Source organism: Hibiscus syriacus, unplaced genomic scaffold (assembly GCF_006381635.1).
Source record: "Hibiscus syriacus cultivar Baekdansim isolate YM2019G1 unplaced genomic scaffold, ASM638163v2 tig00110123_pilon, whole genome shotgun sequence".
Taxonomy (NCBI): Eukaryota; Viridiplantae; Streptophyta; class Magnoliopsida; order Malvales; family Malvaceae; genus Hibiscus; species Hibiscus syriacus.
In genome coordinates this window covers 1,439,703-1,457,802 of record NW_024062599.1, presented here as the reverse complement: position 1 = coordinate 1,457,802, position 18,100 = coordinate 1,439,703, and the positions used below count along the sequence as shown (strand labels likewise).

Here is an 18,100-nt window from a genome sequence, read left to right as displayed (position 1 = left end):
AATAATAAAAAGTTAATATAATACAATTTAATTAAATAATAAATTATTAATTTATTATAATATAGTAAAATATTTTACCTTCCTAATAGAATTTGACCGGGTTTGAGCTTTAAGAAAATTTGGGCTTTGAGAGGATTTGAGAAATTGGTGTGTGTTTGAATGAAGAAGGGAGAGTATTTATAGGGAGATGAGAGGGGTTTGGCCGAATGTGATAATTAATATGGAAGGTGGGAACTGTTGGAAATTAAATGGAATCCGCGCCTTAATGCGCGTGTCATAAATCTCAAAAAAAACGTAAATGACGATTCGCGCCTTTCATGATGTGGAGCCAATTCGGATGAAATCCCGAAAAGACACTAATAATAATGTATATCTTGTCAGAAAAAATAATAGATCGATAAAAGTTTACGGAAACGTACCTGACGGATAATAATTACTCGTCATGAATGATATTTTTGGTAAAAAAGCCCCTATTCATACCGTCAACAATTATTTTATCTGCATTTTTCTTAATTTTTTTCATGTCTCATGATTTCGCTTAAAAAACTGATTCAAGCTTTCTCCTATTACTCCAAACTTTCATAAGCGAAAAGGGTCAGTCAAATTCAAAATAATCCAGAAAAGTCCACCTAATCTTTGATGCAGGTTGCTGAGTGTATCCGGTGACAATTCGAGATGCTTAGACCACTTTGCTTTAAATCCCCAACATAAACAACAGTAATCTCTAATTTCTCAAAGCATTTTCAAATGGCTTATTCTGATTCTCCTTTATTCAGATATAACAGGAGAACCAACAATTACCCGTCGTTCATAGCCACCATGTCTTCCGTTTCCACCCAGAAAGACCCTGTTTCTACTCCCGGTGGGTCTCCCCAAATCACCCAGCCACCACTTCAGGTGACACGTTTCTTTGTTGATTTGATCTCTGGTGATTGAGGGGCTTTTTTCTGAGTCTTTTCATTTATTGTTTTCTGGTGTTTCAGTTTTTTGTATCATGTGATTTGTTTCAGTTGATCTTAATTTGGACCCTAGTTTGTTTGTTTTATTGTGAGATTTTTTTTCTCTGCTGGTTTGGCATGTTGTTGTTTAGTTTTTATAATGAAGTTCATGTAGAGAGTATCCAAATTTCTTGCTTTGGATCTTCTAAACTTTTCAAATTGATTGAATTACATGAGATTTTTTCTCATGGTTTCCAGGAAATGGTTAGGTGTATAACAAATTGAAGAACTATATCATGCTGTTCTTGCAGTCTCACATGGAAATGCCGATTGTAAAGATTTAATTTCTGAAATTTAGTAGAAAATGAGATTGTTGTTGCAATGGCTTTTTTAGGTTTAGCATCTTGAATCTATGGAAGTTTTAATTTATGATGCACACACCTATTAAGTCCCATTTAGCACTGCAGGTGGCACAGCTTTTTGGCTTGAAAGCTACGGTTCAATGCTAATGAAATACTTAATGGATAGAAAATTTTGGCTTTTCTGATTGAAATCATGGTTTAGCAATTCAAACAGAAAAGTCCCTTTGGGTTCTCAGAGCTGATTTTGCATAAGATGACTTTATTTTTCTCTCATATCTTGAAACTTTTTTCTTTAAATCAATCTTTTTTGACATTCAAATTCGCACTTTGCTTCACCACAATGGTTGATGTTTAAAAGTTCTTAAACATATATTTTCATCGTACTTTTTGAAAACGTTTTTCCAACCTGAACTATTTTAGCTCAAGCTTTTTCCCCAACGGAAGTGCCAAGTTAGACCCTAATATGGTAAAACATAGGGAATACAACTGTTTCCTGGCTTCAATTTATCATCGTTTGATTTAGGGATTCCGGATTTTATTGAGTTTGAGTGAGTGTAGTTTTATGCGTATGGCTCCTTATGTTTGTGCACACATAGATATGCTCGAGCAATGTTATATTCTTTGGTTATACGATTTATAATATAAAGCAGTGGTCCTCTCGTTGAATCCCAGATATGTATGTGTATATGCATGCATGTATTTATTCTGTCTGGTAACCTATTATGTTTTCTCAGGTTGCAAAGCGACTGGAAAAGTTTAAAACTACAATTTTTACTCAGATGAGTATGCTTGCAATCAAGCATGGAGCAATAAACCTCGGCCAAGGGTTCCCCAACTTTGATGGTCCAGATTTTGTAAAAGAAGCGGCAATTCAAGCCATTAAAGACGGGAAAAACCAATATGCTCGAGGATATGGAGTTCCAGACTTCAACAATGCCATAGCTGCCCGCTTCAAGAAGGATACCGGACTTGTGATTGACTGAGAAGGAAGTTACAGTTACCTCTGGGTGCACCGAAGCTATTGCTGCAACCATGTAAGGTTTGATTAATCCAGGTGATGAGGTGATCCTCTTTGCTCCATTTTATTTTTCTTACGAGGCGACGTTATCTATGGCTGGTGCCAAAATAAAATGCATCACGTTGCGCCCTCCGGAATTTGCTGTTCCTATCAATGAGCTTAAGTCTGCTATATCAAAGAACACTCGTGCCATTCTTTTAAACACTCCACATAATCCAACTGGGAAGATGTTTACTAGTGAGGAACTTAATACCATTGCATCGTTGTGCATTGAGAATGATGTCTTGGTTTTTACGGACGAAGTTTATGATAAATTGGCTTTCGAAATGGATCACATTTCTATGGCATCACTTCCTGGAATGTATGAGCGAACAGTGACAATGAATTCCCTGGGGAAGACATTCTCCCTAACAGGGTGGAAAATCGGGTGGGCAATAGCTCCTCCACACTTGACTTGGGGAGTACGGCAAGCGCACTCGTTCCTTACTTTTGCCACTTCCACTCCAATGCAATGGGCAGCTACAGTCGCTCTCTGTGCCCCTGATTCCTACTTTGAGGAGTTAAAGAGAGATTATATGGCAAAGAAGGCAATTCTGGTACAGGGGTTGAAAGATGTTGGGTTTAAGATGTTCCCATCGATCGGTTTGTACTTTGTTGTTGTAGATCACACTCCTTTCGGTTTGGAGAATGATATTGCGTTTTGTGAGTATCTGATCAAGGAAGTCGGAGTCGTGGCAATTCCAACTAGTGTATTTTACTTGAACCCCGAAGATGGTAAGAATTTGGTGAGATTTACCTTCTGCAAGGATGAAGTTACTTTGAGCTCCGCGGTTGAGAGGATGAAGGAGAAACTGAAGAAAAAGTGATTAAAACACGCAGAACTAGATTTTCCTGCTAAGGTATGTCGGTTTTCACACCGAGATAAGTTGTTATCCTCCAAAATAAATCTGGATTTAGGTTGAGCAGTGACTTGAACCAAATCTATAACTTTAATTTGAATAAATAGAATTCAATGTAGGTGTTAACGAAGTGACTATTCATGGATGAACATGCAGTAGCTTGAGCTTAATTACTTGTAGTGAATCGAAATTCAAATGATACCTTCGGTGACAGTTATATCTTGATAGATTGAGATCCTGTTTTCAAATGAATCCCAAATTTATGTCATTTCTTAAGAAATTATGAATAAATTTCACGTCAGGCAATACAAAACGGCCGTAAGAAAGGGCATGAAATCATCAGAAAACAAAATCCCTTTGCAAAAAAACTTTCTCAACCTTTACTTTGCATGGACTATAACCGTGTGAACATATATATAACATTACCAAGAAAAGAGAATTGCTTTATTCTAGCTGTCGCAGTCGTCTTTCGGGTGAGTCCGGAATTGAGCTTCGACTTGAATAAAAATGTTAGAGCAGTCACCGATCATTTGAAAACAATGTTTAGGTCAATCGGACACTTTCTTATCTGATCTGTGTTTTACCATAAATGTGTCGGGTTCGGGAGTCTGTTGCATTCAAGGAAGGATTAATACTCTTGAACTGTCCTTTCGGTATCATTTAATTTGTCGGTTGTCTTAGTTGCGAAAATTTAAATTTAAAACATTCGATTCAAATTGCTTACATTTTATCTATTGAGATTACTACTAAAAAAAGTTAAAAAAATATTAGATGGTAAAATAGAATATTGAATGCTAAAAAAAATTTAAAAGGTTAAATTAAGAAATGTTAAAATAAAATAAAAAAAAATTAAGAAAACGTTAATTTCTAAAAGAAATAAAAAAAGTAAAAAGGAAAGAAATATAAAAATTTAGGAGATAGTAACAATAATAATTTTTTATTTAAAACAAATGAAGAAAGTGTTAAAGGATCACACAATAATTAAACAAAATACAAAACACAAAATCAGTGACTAAAATGAACTTAATCACAAATTAGGGCTCAAAAAAAATATTTACGCTAAAACATATTAGTTAACAAATAATAATCTAAATGAAATATGAATAATTTTTGTATAAAAAATGAAACAAACAGAACCATAATATGATTACCAAAACGAATAATACACAACATTAATAACTAAAATCATTAATATAAATATGATTAAAATGAAGTATAGAACATATACAAAACCCGAAATAAAAAAATAAATTAATTAAGATGACCCGATTACAACTATTGCAACACTATAAGGACTTAAACTGTGATTTTCCCAAAAATATGAAATATGTGTGTGAGAATACAAAAGGGAAAAGACTAAACCTGTTATTAGCCTTAAAATTTTGAAAAACACGGAGATAAGGGGTTTAAAACTGCGTCGTTTTGATCTCAATATTTAACCCCTACATCTTTCAATCTCTCATTCTTTCTCGTTTCTCCCATTTTCCAGAAATAAAAGAGAGAGAATTGAGAATTCTCTCAACCTTCCTCATCGGTGGGGAAGGAGTCGCCCTACACCGACGGCATAAACAATGGCCCACGGCGGCTGGAGAGAGAGAAACCAACCAAAAGTTTCCTCTCGTTATTCTAAAACCAAAACCCAACCCCGTTTAGCCTAAAACAAACCCAAAACTCCTAGATCTAGGTTATTACCTCTCGGGAAAAATAAATCTGATGACCTTCAGGCTTTCCTCTTCAAACCGAGGTAAGACTTCTCTTTTTTCTTCTCTATTTCATTATTTCTCTCTGTTTTTAGTTTCAAACGTTCTCTATTTTTCTCGGTATTTTTTTTGAAAACTCCTATCTATTTTTGTTCGGTGTTTGGTTCCCGAATGGTTCATCCCCTTCAATCGTTTATGTTGCATGAATATATAGATTTACAAGCACATTGTTTTCGGTAAGATTAGACTCCTAGTTGAACTAGAATACTAATTTTCTTTTCTGTTTTTTTGACTTGGTTGTGCGCTGGATTTCTCAGGGAGGTGGGTTGTTGCTGCTGGAATGAGGACTCTCCAAGAGTACTCGAGCTAGCCGGTGATTTACTGATGGAGGTGAGGTGCTGAGGAAAGAAAGGGGTGAAAGGTTAGGGTTTTGAAACCCTAACCAATTCAAGTTACAGATTGGGCCATTTTGGGTCGCTCCAGTTGGATCTGGGTCTGCAATTGGGTTGGACATGTTGGGTTTGAGTGTTGGTCTTGGGCCTGTCATAAAACCAAACCAATAAAACATTATTATAATAATATGTATAATGTAATATAATATATGTATATATAATAATAAAAATGTTTATATTATATAATATAGATAACATATTATATAATGGGGTCGGATAAAAATGAGTGTCGAAAGCTGCCCCTCTTTGTCCTTTTTCGTGTAACAAAAAATAGGACAAAGATAAAATGACACAAATTTTCATTTGGTATGAAAGGGACCCGGAGTCTAATATCCTCTCTTTTGGAGTTGAAAATTGACTCTGATATTGCAATTAGGAATAACTCCCTGTTAAACTGAGTTGCGGATGACTCCTCCGTCTCAAAGTCAAGTCAGTCTTGAAATGATACCATTCTTCATGAAATTGAAACCGTAGCTCGGAATTTGAATCGGAAGGTGGCTCATTGTTGCCAAATCATAATCAACCTTGGTATTTTCCTCAGTTTAAAGACCTCAGCTTGAAAAATCGACTAGAAAGTAACACTACCATGTGGTTGATAGGTCCTCGAGCTAAATGGAATCGAACTCGAAAGTTTTCGTTGACATATAGATTTTCTCGACTTAAGCTATGCGACATTAGGCTAAGAGATTGCCCCAAATATTCTTCTTGACTTAAAGACATCGGCTTAAACTTTAACCGGAAAGTAGTTCCTCGCTGTCATCGAGCTGAATGGAATCAAACTTGAAGGTTTTGTTGACATATAGCCCTTCTCACCTTGAGCTATGCTGTGAATTTGATATGCCCTTGAGCTGAATGGAATCAAACTCGAAGGTTTTTGTTGTCAGATAACCTTTCTTGCCTTGAGCTATACTGTAATAAGCTTGGGAGATAACCCCCTATTGCTGCAGATGACTCATTTGATGTGAAACTAAGTCAATCCACTAGGGCACAATATCCTTCGTCGTGAAGTTGAAATCGTGGATGGCTCATTCGCTGTGAAGTTGAGCATTGAATTGCATGCCCTTCGTTGTGAAGTTGAAATCCACTATTGTAAATTGCATCGCATTCGAGTTCAATATTTTTCGCTGTGAAGTTGAAATTGACTCTGAATGAAACTGGTTATGTCACAGATGACTCTTTCGTCGTGAAGTTGGGTCAATATTTTGGGTACGATATCCTTCATCGTGAAGTTGAAATCGTGGATGGCTCATTCGTTGTGAAGTTGAGCTTTGAGTTAGATATATTCCGCTGTGAAATTAAAATCCAATCTCAAGTTGTAGTGTTTTGCCAAATTGGCCTTGGGTTGGATATCCTTCGTTGTGAAGTTGAAATCCAATCTTGTATAAGTTACATCGTTTCGAGTTCGATATCTTTCGCTGTGAAGTTAAAATCTAGCTCGAAATCTGAACTGGAGAGTTGTTTGTTGATAGACAACTTTTCTCGACTCAAGCTGTTCTATAAATTTCCTCTAAATGAAGGATGGTCTCCTTTCGCGGGTCTAAGATGATCATAATTCTTTAGATCACTCCCCTTCATGAGAAAGTCAAGTGGTAAATTCTGTCAGCCGGATATCATCCGTCGTAGAGTTGAAGTCTCGCTTGAAGACGTTAACTGAAAGCTAGCCACTCGTCATTGACTTAAGCTGAACTGAATCCGTTCTGAATTGGCTCTCGAACCCGTCTGAAGTTGATTCTAAGATCTGTCCATCTTTCAATATGTCAAGTTGGTTTAGGTGTAGCTCCTCGCTGCTGAGTTAAGCTACCATCATCGATCTTTGAGGGTGCTTTTGAATCGAGTATCTCTTGTCTTGAAGTTGAAACTTGACTCTAAAGATGCAAAAAAAATTTGTATGTAAAAAATGATAAATGTGATGCTCTTAAGTATGTCTAAGATTCGTGCAACATGAATTAGTTCTGTTTTATCTCTTGGATGGAGTCTCATTCTTTGTCTACCGATCTGGTCCTTGGAATCGATCATACCTCATTTTCTTCTCGGGTTACTGACAATGTAACAAGGGAGTGTTACAAGTTCTATCTAATCACTCGGATTGATTGCTTTCAAGAATGTGAAATGCTCGAAATTGGCATTATTTATTCTTTCTTCAATAGAGGCAAAATGAGCCTCAACAACTTCAAGGACCTTTCACATTTGAGACTGTCCTGTTTGAAAATGTTTTTCTCTTTTCTTTTATTTTAGGAGGGAAAAAAAGATATGAGAATATAAGAATTTTGTAAAACATTGCCCCTCAATTCAGGCTCACAATCGAATCAAATCATAAACATTGAGTTCACAAAAAATCAAAAGAATCAATATTTCTTTAATACTTTCAGAGTTATAGCTCTTTGACAAATATCCAAATTGATGACTTGGCTTCCTAATTTCTAAGGTTTCGGCCACCAAAATGTCATTTTTCTCGGTCCTTTTGAATATTGCAACATGCCCCTATTTCTTGTCTTGGTATTTTAATCGGATGCGGACTATTGACACTCATTTTTCTGTCCTAAATATTATTAATATTAATATTAATATTAATATTATTATTATATTTTTTATAGATTACAAATACATGCCTCATCCCTACAGCCCAATTACATGATTACTCAGAAGCCCAACAAATCCTGGAGCCTAGATATAAGTTCCCCAAAACTCAGTATACCCAACAGCAGACCCGACCCAGTTGCTCTGGATTCGACCTGTCTTGGCCCAATAGTCGACCCGACCCGACTCTTCAACCTCTCCGGACTAGAGCCGAGCCACCAAGCCGTCTGGTTGGGGACAAATCTGCACCAAAGTCAAAAACAAAGAAAGCAATTTAATCCCAAAAATTTCGGGATTTCATTTTACCTAAACCCATCAACATTTCACCAAACAACAAAGACAAAATCAACAAAATGACAAAGAGATTCGGTGGAGAGAAAAGAAATAAAAAGGAGGAAATCGAAACCAGAAAAGATGAGGGGATTTTTGTCAACAATAGGGGAAAGATCAACAAAAAGGGTAGCAATACATGAGGCCACCTTTTTGTTTTTATAACAAACAATGTAAACCACAGGTTCTATAAAAACCTGAATGTTGTATGTAACAAGGAGCTTCGACCCCTTTGGGATTTTCCAGAGAGAAAAAAACAATAAAACATCCAGTATTTGAGGTATTATTTTTATCTATTTACTCTTAGTTTTCGGTTGATTTTGAAAATAATAAATAAAATATAAAAAAACATCTTGCATGCAAATTAAAACACGAGAGAGAGAGATAGTAGAGTTTACCTTAAAGGGGAAGTTTCCACGGTGACCGAGACTCGTAGAAACCGAAAGGTCGAGACTTTGGGGTGTTTGGGTCATTTTTAGCCAAAAATAACTAGATAGGAGTTTAGATCTAAGCGAGAGGGTGGTCTTAGATATTTTAGGAATTCTGGACATCGTGTGCGGTGGTCGGAGCGGTGGCTCGTGGTGGCCGGCGGTGTGCCGGCCGAGCCAAGTGGAGAGGATTTCTCCTCTCTCTCTCTCTCTCTCTCTCTCTTTTTCTCTCAAATGTGTAAAAATGAAACAAAAATCAAATAAATGGTATTTATATATAAAGTTTAGGGTTAAATTACATCATAAATCCCCTAGGTTTACACGTGTTTTATGAAAAGGTCACCTGTAAGGACTAAAATTGGCATTTAGCCATTTTTATGTGCAGTTATATTTATCTTGGTAAAATATCAGTTCAGTCCTCCAAGCTTTAAACATGTTTTGCATTTTAGACCCCAAGGGACTTTTTTTAAATTTTTTCTTTTTATGCTTGATATTTATTTTTAGGAAAATTCTCTGTATAGCCCCCTGTGTTTTATGCATGTGTATATATGCATGGTTTTACATTAATATTTTCATATTTGGTATGTATTATATATGTGAGTATTATACATGTTGTGTATATATGGTCTAAAACGTATATTAAGGTTGAAAGGTATGTAATTTTACTGCCTATTATGTAGTATATTTAATGTGTGTAAGTTATATATGTTAAGTTTTTTAAATATATAGATTCTTGTATGCACAATCTCATAAATATATTGGTTCACAAATACGGCAATTTTTATTACATATATTTAATTTTAATTTTCCTTTTCATTTTTTTTTATATTTATTAGATTTCGTAAGTATCTTTATTTTGTAAATACTTTCTCAAAATATGCATGTTATATTATTAATTCATGAATAACCATTATTAATATTAAATATTTTATTTTGAAAATAAACTAAATAACTCACGTTTCATCCTTCTTTAAATTTAATCTGTTTATTAATATATTACCTTATATTTTGATTGTATTTATATATATATTAAACGTAAACATGCCATACTTGTGTTTATATTATTTTTTCCCGCGCATACTAATTAACATTTTAGTTGTGGTGAATTATATTATGTGTTATGTTTTGCATATAAAATATGTATGGTTTGTATTTTAGATGATGTATACGTTTTATCTTTTAATATTTATAACGTAGGTGAATGCATCATTAGATTTGCATAAATTGATTAAGGGCAATATTCGATCGTTTTAATATTGTCGTAAAGTAACTGTCTTTACGTATAATAAATTTACTTTCGATAATTTTAAAACAAAAGTCTATCTCGTCAAGTGACACCAATTAAATCGAATCATTTTTTTAAAATTTGGGGATTGAGGACAATATTGTATTCTTTTAATTAAAATCATCGAGAAAAGACAGTTAGATCGAATCTATGGTCTCGTCTCGAGATATTTAATTAATTAAATATTCTAATTCTCATTAAATATTGGTAAAATAAACAATTAATCAATTGCTTGATAGGTTTTCTTTTTAATTTTTTTACTTTTGCATGTGTTTTCAAAGGGTTTTCAAAATAATAATGTTCGATCAGAAATAATTAAATATTATTGTTTCCACTCTTAAAATTATTTTGGGTATTATTATTTTGAAATTTAGAATGAAATTTTAATATTTTTTATTTCAATTGTAGTAAGAATCGATTGCTTCAAGGTATGATAGATCGGTTCTTCTCGATAAGAAATAATTAAATATTATTATCTTTCATCCAAAATTTTAAAAAAATGTTATTTTTGGGGATGTTAAATTAAATTAGACTCGAGCTTGTACATTTTATTGCAAAGACAATTAATTAATCGACTAGGGTACCGACTTAAGGCGTTGTGGGGGTGTTAATCATTCCCCACGCGTAACTGACTCCTGAACTCAAATTTTGGTAACGCATACCTCAAGTTTGTCTTTTTAATTAAAATTTAATATTTTATTAAAATATCATATTTATTTTTGGGTGCCCAATCACAACCTAATCAAAGATTGGTGGCGACTCTTCGAACCATACGTTTTATTTTAAAAAGAATCTCAAATTTTTCGAAACGAGAGGTTTTTTTAAATCATATTCACTTTTAATTAAAATTTAATACAAAGAGAATAATTAAAAAATTGGTGTGGTTTAAAAAAAATCTCACTCGGAAAAAAAACCGTTTCAACAGCTTGGCGACTCCGCTGGGGACTTTTTTTTAGAGAGTCAGGCCATCAGTCGATTAATAAATTATCTTTGCATATGAAAATTATAAATTCGTTCTAATTCGGTTTGTGATCCCTTGTTTGGTTTTAAATAAACTTTTGTTTGCATTTGGATTTGCATTTTAATTAACCACTAAATAGTTGTACTGATCTGTTTACTAATGTTTTCAGGTTAAATAATTGTTCAGGGTCCTGAGTTTTCTGTTCAGTGTTGTTTTCTTCGTTTTCTCTTTTCCTCATACACTACAAAACTGCATTTGCATAACATGAGTTAAAACCCCGCTCCATCCTATTTAAGTAGGAGTAAGTAACTACTCCCTTGTGTGGTTTTTACCTCCGTGCAGGATAGTGAAATGCTCCTTGGGCTCACGCCTTATGATCCTCGTGAGGTTTTCACCTCCGCAATGACATTAGGAAGTGTGTCCCATCGACTTGAACTCGATCCGAAAGCCTGTGATGGGCCAGGATTAAAGGGTTCGGTAGCCTAAGGGGCACTAATAAAGGACAATTCGAGGACCCCTTACTTTAGAACTGAACCTAACATGCAGTAAACTTAGAACCCGGATACAACCTTACCCAGACCAATATGATCCTGTGAGGAGAGCACACAAGGAAAAGCTTAATTGAGCATTCTTTAGTGTAATTTTAATTTCTCGAATAAATGTATGCGAACTAGAAATCATGCGGTTAGGTTTAATTTCTTGGGTAAGCATGCGAACTAGATGACATGAGGTTAGGATGTTCTATAAACAAAGTATATTGGTAGAAATCGTGTTTGGATAGGATATACTAAAGCATGATTGGGTAGCCAGCATGTGAGAGTAGATTTTATTTAATGACTACGATACTTATTATTTTGTTGATTATATTATGTGTACTAACCCATTTTGGTTTTATGTCTATTTTATGTTGGATTTATTGCATTTTCATCTTCATGTCATCCAAAGGTGTTAATTCACAAGTGATTGACTAATAAGAAGGTTGATCATAACGATACAAGAAATTCATAACTATGTAGTAAAAATCGGGAGATCCAAAGACATTCAAATGATTCATGAAGAATGACATCCGATGAATGAAGAAATTTGAAACTGATTGAAGAACAATTCATGAAGAATTACATCTGATGAATGAAGAAATCTGAAACTGATTGAAGACAGATCTATGAAGAAGGAGATCCGATAAATAGAGAAGTTTGAAGCTGATTAAAGACTTCTTTTAAAGAATCGAATGCCAATATATTTCCTCAAGAGACGAAGAGACCCTTCACAAGGCCAGGATATTCCCTCATGATATAGATACAGTCATACCAAGGACGAGAAGACCCTTCACAAAGACAATAAGATCACTTTGCATTGAAAGTAAATATGGGGGCATCCGACGTCATCAAAGTTGATAGAATGCGTCGAAAACTTTAGGGTGTAATGTTGGATTCCATAAAGAGTACAGTACAAGGAAATAAAGAAATGAAGAATCACAATTATATTTTGACCACATGGTGTAATGAAATCTTGTTGTCTAAATGAAGGTTGTTCTATGGTGGTCACTTTTGGAATTAACACCTTTTGTATGTGCATTCGGTATCCACATTTGCATCGAATTGTTTTAATTTAAACATTTTTACATGCATTAATCATGAAAACGTGAGAATAACTCATGAAAGATAATGTGACAGAAGCTCTAAAAGTAAACTGAAGTTACCCGAGGCATGTTTCTGAAAAAATTTAAAAGAAATGAATGAAATATCAACACGTGTTAGTAGGATTGAGAGAATCCAAGAGAAACTCATAAGGACCCAATAAGAAATGACTGAGGAAGCATGAAAGTTCCAAGTTGAGTCCAGGGAATAGATGTCTAAGTTGATGTGCATGATGTTTATAGTAATACATGGGGAGAAATCGTTAGAGGACCCTATTATGCAAGGAAATATGATGACTTCGAGTGAGAATATGAATGTTAGTGGTGCAGCCAATGCGATGACAACAAGTGATCAAGAACATGTTAGGGAGTGTGGTAATCCAGGTCAACTCAAAGAATCGGGCATGATTCTAGTAAATATGACAGATATCATGCGTGAAAAAGCAAAAGTTGAAGGTGAAACTGCTAACACAAAAGTTGAGTATGACTCAAAGAAGAGAGGCATAGAGGAGGTTCAAATGCCAATAAAGAAGGCCAAAAAGAATAGAAAGAAGAAGAAGAGGATACCTCTGATTCTGATTCTGATCTCATACTCAGACTTGTTACCCTTTCTCTTTGAAAGTGGGGTCCTAACGTCTTTTCCTCCGAGGTACAATACTTGTTCGCGTCCAGACTGGCAAGATGTTAAAAAATCATTCGACTATCATATTGGAGAGTTTAGCCACTCTATAGAAGATTTTACAATTATGAGATTTAAAGTTCAAAACCTCATCACGAAAGAGTTGTTATGCTTTGAAAATAGAAAACCTAAGCTCCCCGGAAGCTCAAAACTTGGCGATGAAGGGAGATCTGCAAACCAATTTCTCTCCCAGGATGCAGGTCAAATGTTAAACCTTCAAAGTGAGTGTTTCAGTGATTAGTCACGAGGTCTTCTGGTCATAATAATGGCAAAGAGAAAGTGAGGATAAAAGAGCTTTAATATAGCCAGTTATATCCCAAGTTGCTCCAAGCCTAGCTGATTGCTCCATGCCTGGCTAAGCCTCTGCTACCCCCTTATCCGAGCTGGTATAATGAGAAAGTTTCTTGTGAATATCATATTGGAGCCCAAGGACATTCCATCGAGAATTGAAGTAACTTCAAACGACAAGTACAAGATCTTTTGGCTTATAGAGTTATAAAGGTGGATGGTAACAATCAGTCTATTTCAGTCAAATAGTTGAAAGTCAATTCCCAGAATGGAATTGATGGGGTCGAAACAATTAAAGTATATACAGAAGAGATTGTTGAAAAGGAGAAGCGCGAAAACAAGGAAATGAAGGTATATGAGGCAGAGATAAAGGACTCAACTCTCGAGACCTCTCTGACGCTAAAACAGAATATAGAGGTGGGAAGTGACGAGAAAAAAGTCAAAGGAGAGGTAATCCGAGACTGGCCGCAAAAGATGTCTTGGGAAAATACGACCCTCAAGGTTTTTTAAGTGCCCATTTCTGACTTGATATCCCCTTTAATCAAGAATCGGTACCTCACTCCAAGACCTTTAAGAATGAAGACTAGCCCATCCACTTATGGCTATGACCCGAATAGTGCTTACGATTTTCATCTAGGGGCATTGGGCCATCACACTGACAAGTGCATACCATTGATGGAAGAGATAGAAAGGCTCGTTGATAAGGGAGTCCTGACAAGAGACATGATTGAGAAATAGGGAGTAAGTAAGACTAAAAACCCTAATCCGACTGGGAACACATCATTTTAGGGAAAATAGGGCATTCTGGTTGAACAAGTGAATGTTGTGCTCCACCACAGTCGCATGTTTCATTTGTGGCATCTTGTTTGAACTTTTTTTTTACTTTCTCATCTTTTTGTTTGTAAGGATATTTAAATGAATCTATGCTACTTTAAGGATGGTGAGCATTGAATCGAATTTACGACTTGAAATTCTTTGAATATCAACTGAATTAAAAAATCTTCCATTTATTCAAGCTTCATATACTCTTCTAACAAAGGCAGTACATAAATATCGGTCTAAAAATGAAATTCCTGAGTGCTCATGTGAAATTAACTATAACAAGTGTTCCTTAACTCCCTTAGTCCATCTTTACCGAAACTCCTTATTTATAAAATTTATTTAATTTGCCATTGTTTGGCTAGTTGATATCAACTTTATTATAATTTTCCTTTATCAGACTAGTTGAAGAGTTCATCTCATCACAATGTCTTCGACTTGACAATCACAGTGGAGCATACACCGAATTGCCAAGTACCTGATCAAGGTCATGGTTTGAATATAATCTATTCATAAAGCCAGGGCTTTCGAGTTTCCCCTATAACCAATTGCCTTAGCGGAATAGCTCAGCTTTATTGTGTACACATATATTATTATATATATATTTTGTTGGGTATACGTATTCTATTTCTTAAGCTTGTCGAGGAAAACCTATTATAGTCCTGATGTTTGTTGAAGGTCAGAAAATCTCATCGTTAGAGTTCAATTCCCAAGCAACTGATCTAAACTAGACTCATCTATTTGACTATTCCATCTGTAAAGGTCATAATCATCATTAAACGTCATCAACAAAAGTGTGGTCTAGTTAGTTTTGTAACATCATACAAAGAGATGCCCCATGTTCGCTCCTGTGCATACCTGAATACCAAAGCCTATTGTTCATCCCCTTATGATAAAAGAAGGTTGTATTGGTCTCTACAATAAAAATGTATGGTGTTCGATTGTATCTCCTGGAGATAAGGAAAGCGAGGTATGTGAGGCAAAGATAAAGGACTCAACTCTCGAGACTTCTCTGACGCTAAAACAGAAGATAAAGGTGGGAAGTGATGAGAAAAAAGTCAAATGAGAGGTAATCCGAGACTGGCCGCAAAAGATGTCTTGGGAAAATAAGGTTTTTCAAGTGCCTATTTCTGACTTGTTATCCCCTTTAATCAATAATCGATACCTCACTCCAAGACCTTTAAGAATGAAGACTAGCCCATTCGCTTATGGCTATGACCCGAATAGTGCTTCTGATTTTCATTTAAGGGCATTGGGCCATCACACTGACAAGTGCATACCATTGATGAAAGAGATAGAAAGGCTCGTTGAGAAGAGAGTCCTGACAAGAGACATGATCGAGAAATGGGGAGTAAATAAGGCTAAAAACCCTAATCTGACTAGGCATCCATCATTTTAGGGAAAATAGGGCATTATGGCTGAACAAGCCACTACAAGAAAATATACCTTTAATGACACATGAACGATGACACACACTAATTTATGACTTGCAAAAAATGTGTGTCATAAAAAATAACATATTTCTTAAAATCTGAACGATTTATGACTTACAATAATGTGTGTCATATTTAATAGTCATAATCCAAAAAATTTAGCAAACACATGGAGTATACTTTTCATTGTGTGTCATCTCTAAAAGTTTTCTTTTAATTTCCCACCATAATTTTCATCACGTACGCATGCTTTCTCGCTTTAAAATTTCAAAGCCTACATTTTCTATGTCTTCACACACAACAAATTTATCTCTGTTCGTACAATCCCTTCACGACGCCATTGTTATATCCCCCTCCCCAAATCTTTTGTTTTTTCTTGGAGAGTTAATAATAATGGCGTTTGGTTGAGAAGTAGCAATATCACTCGATGGTGTGAGGGGCAAGAACGTGATGCTGTTACAGAAGCTAAACACTGCTATCTTCCCCGTTCGTTACAACGAAAAGTACTACGCCGATGCTCTGGCTTTCGGTGAATTCACAAAGTTTGGTTTGCCTCTTTTCCTCCCCCCAATCTTTTCTGGGTTTTCTTTATTTTCTTTAGAAAGCATGTTATTCTCCCGTTGTTGTGTTCGATTCTTGTTTGGGTTTTTTCTTCATAATTGTTTCTTTTTTAATCTTGGGGTTTTCTTTGTCGTTCTTCTATATATTTTCATTGGTTAATTGTTGGTCTTTTGTGGTTTGATTTACATTGACTTTTGATGATATACTACGAGTGGCCTTTGATACAAATAAGGTATTATAAGATGTCAATTCAGTTTGCTCCCATTTGATCATTTGCACAAGTAATTTATTTGTTGGATTAAATAGTTCCACTTTAGATTACATTGTTCTATTGATTGTGTTCGGAGGCATTTAATAACTAACACATTTAATTATATTTTAATTGTCAATTTTTTGTGGGTTTATTGAAACCAAGAAATGGCTAGATATTGTTCAGTTTATGCCTAAAAAACACTCTTCAGTTCTATTTTTGTGCTTGTGCTGCCTTGCACTCATATGCTACTGATTGTATTTGGCGCACTTGTTGATTCTACCATGATCTTATGCTTATTATGAAACATTAATTGATCCATCCCTATCTTGCATTTCTTTTGAACTTTTAAGCTATAGGTAGTAGATATAAGTAATTTTGTTGGGAGAATATTCAAGTCATAAAATCCCTAGATAAAGATTTCCCAATTCTGAAATTTGCTACCCTGTATTGGAGGGCACTTATTGAGCTTTGATGGTCTATAACACTAAAACTGTAGGAATTTCAAAACATGTTAGTTTTTTAGAGTATTTATCCTATAACTTTCTTCTGCCTTGGTAATTGCATATTTATTTTTTCTCCGTAATCCTTAGGTCATGATCAAAGAAATAGACTCGATTGAAGTTTTGAGTGGCTAGCCTCATCTAATTATACGATCTTAGCAATGTGCAGAGCATGTTTGAGATGTATTTTGTCACAATGTCGTCAGCATTTGACATCAATTACTAGTATGGTGCATTTATAGTTAGAAATAATAAATGTTATTGTTTTCAATTTGATTGCTTGAAACAAAATGTGGATGGTTACACATGCACAGACTCATATATCATATTACACGAGTTGGAGCCTGATGAGAGATGAAGTTGGAAAGTGACATGTATAATTCAAAAGTTAGCATGTTATTCTAACAATCATATGCTTGCTTGCTAACTTAGCATATTACAGTGACATATGTGTTGGATCAATTGCTTGTCGAATAAAAAAGAATGAAGGTGGGGCCATCTGTGTGTACATCATGACATTGGGTGTTTTAGCACCATATCATGGGGTAAGAATTGGTTTTGTTGATTGCCTCAAACATGCTTTTGTTGAAATTATGTTTCCATTGATTCTTAGTAAGAGCCATAGTTTGTCTAAAAGGCCATTATTAAATCTTGAATTTATGCAGGTACTAAGCTATTGAACCATATTCTTGAGCTTTTTTGAAGCAACGCATAACGGAGATCTAAATGTCAGCCTATATAATACCGGGTTTGTTTTTTCATTTGATTATCATATATTTAGTAACTTAATTTGGTTTTTGGTTTTATAATCATTGGGTGTTGGCGATGATAGATATGAAGCAACAAGTTATTATCTTGATCCTTGGGGCCTACCAATGTCCATCAACAGTTGAAGCAGATTATTGATGCGTAAGTAACATAAATTATTGAAACATTATAGTATATTCTTTGATATATTTCATCAATTTTTATAGGGCAATG

General features: G+C 34.9%; 2 pseudogenes; both read left to right on the top strand.

The window, feature by feature from the left end:
- Positions 1–629: 629 nt before the first annotated feature.
- Positions 630–3,205, top strand: LOC120215585 (annotated as a pseudogene).
- A 12,993-nt stretch (positions 3,206–16,198) lies between these two features.
- LOC120215549 lies at positions 16,199–17,822 on the top strand (annotated as a pseudogene).
- Positions 17,823–18,100: the final 278 nt, after the last annotated feature.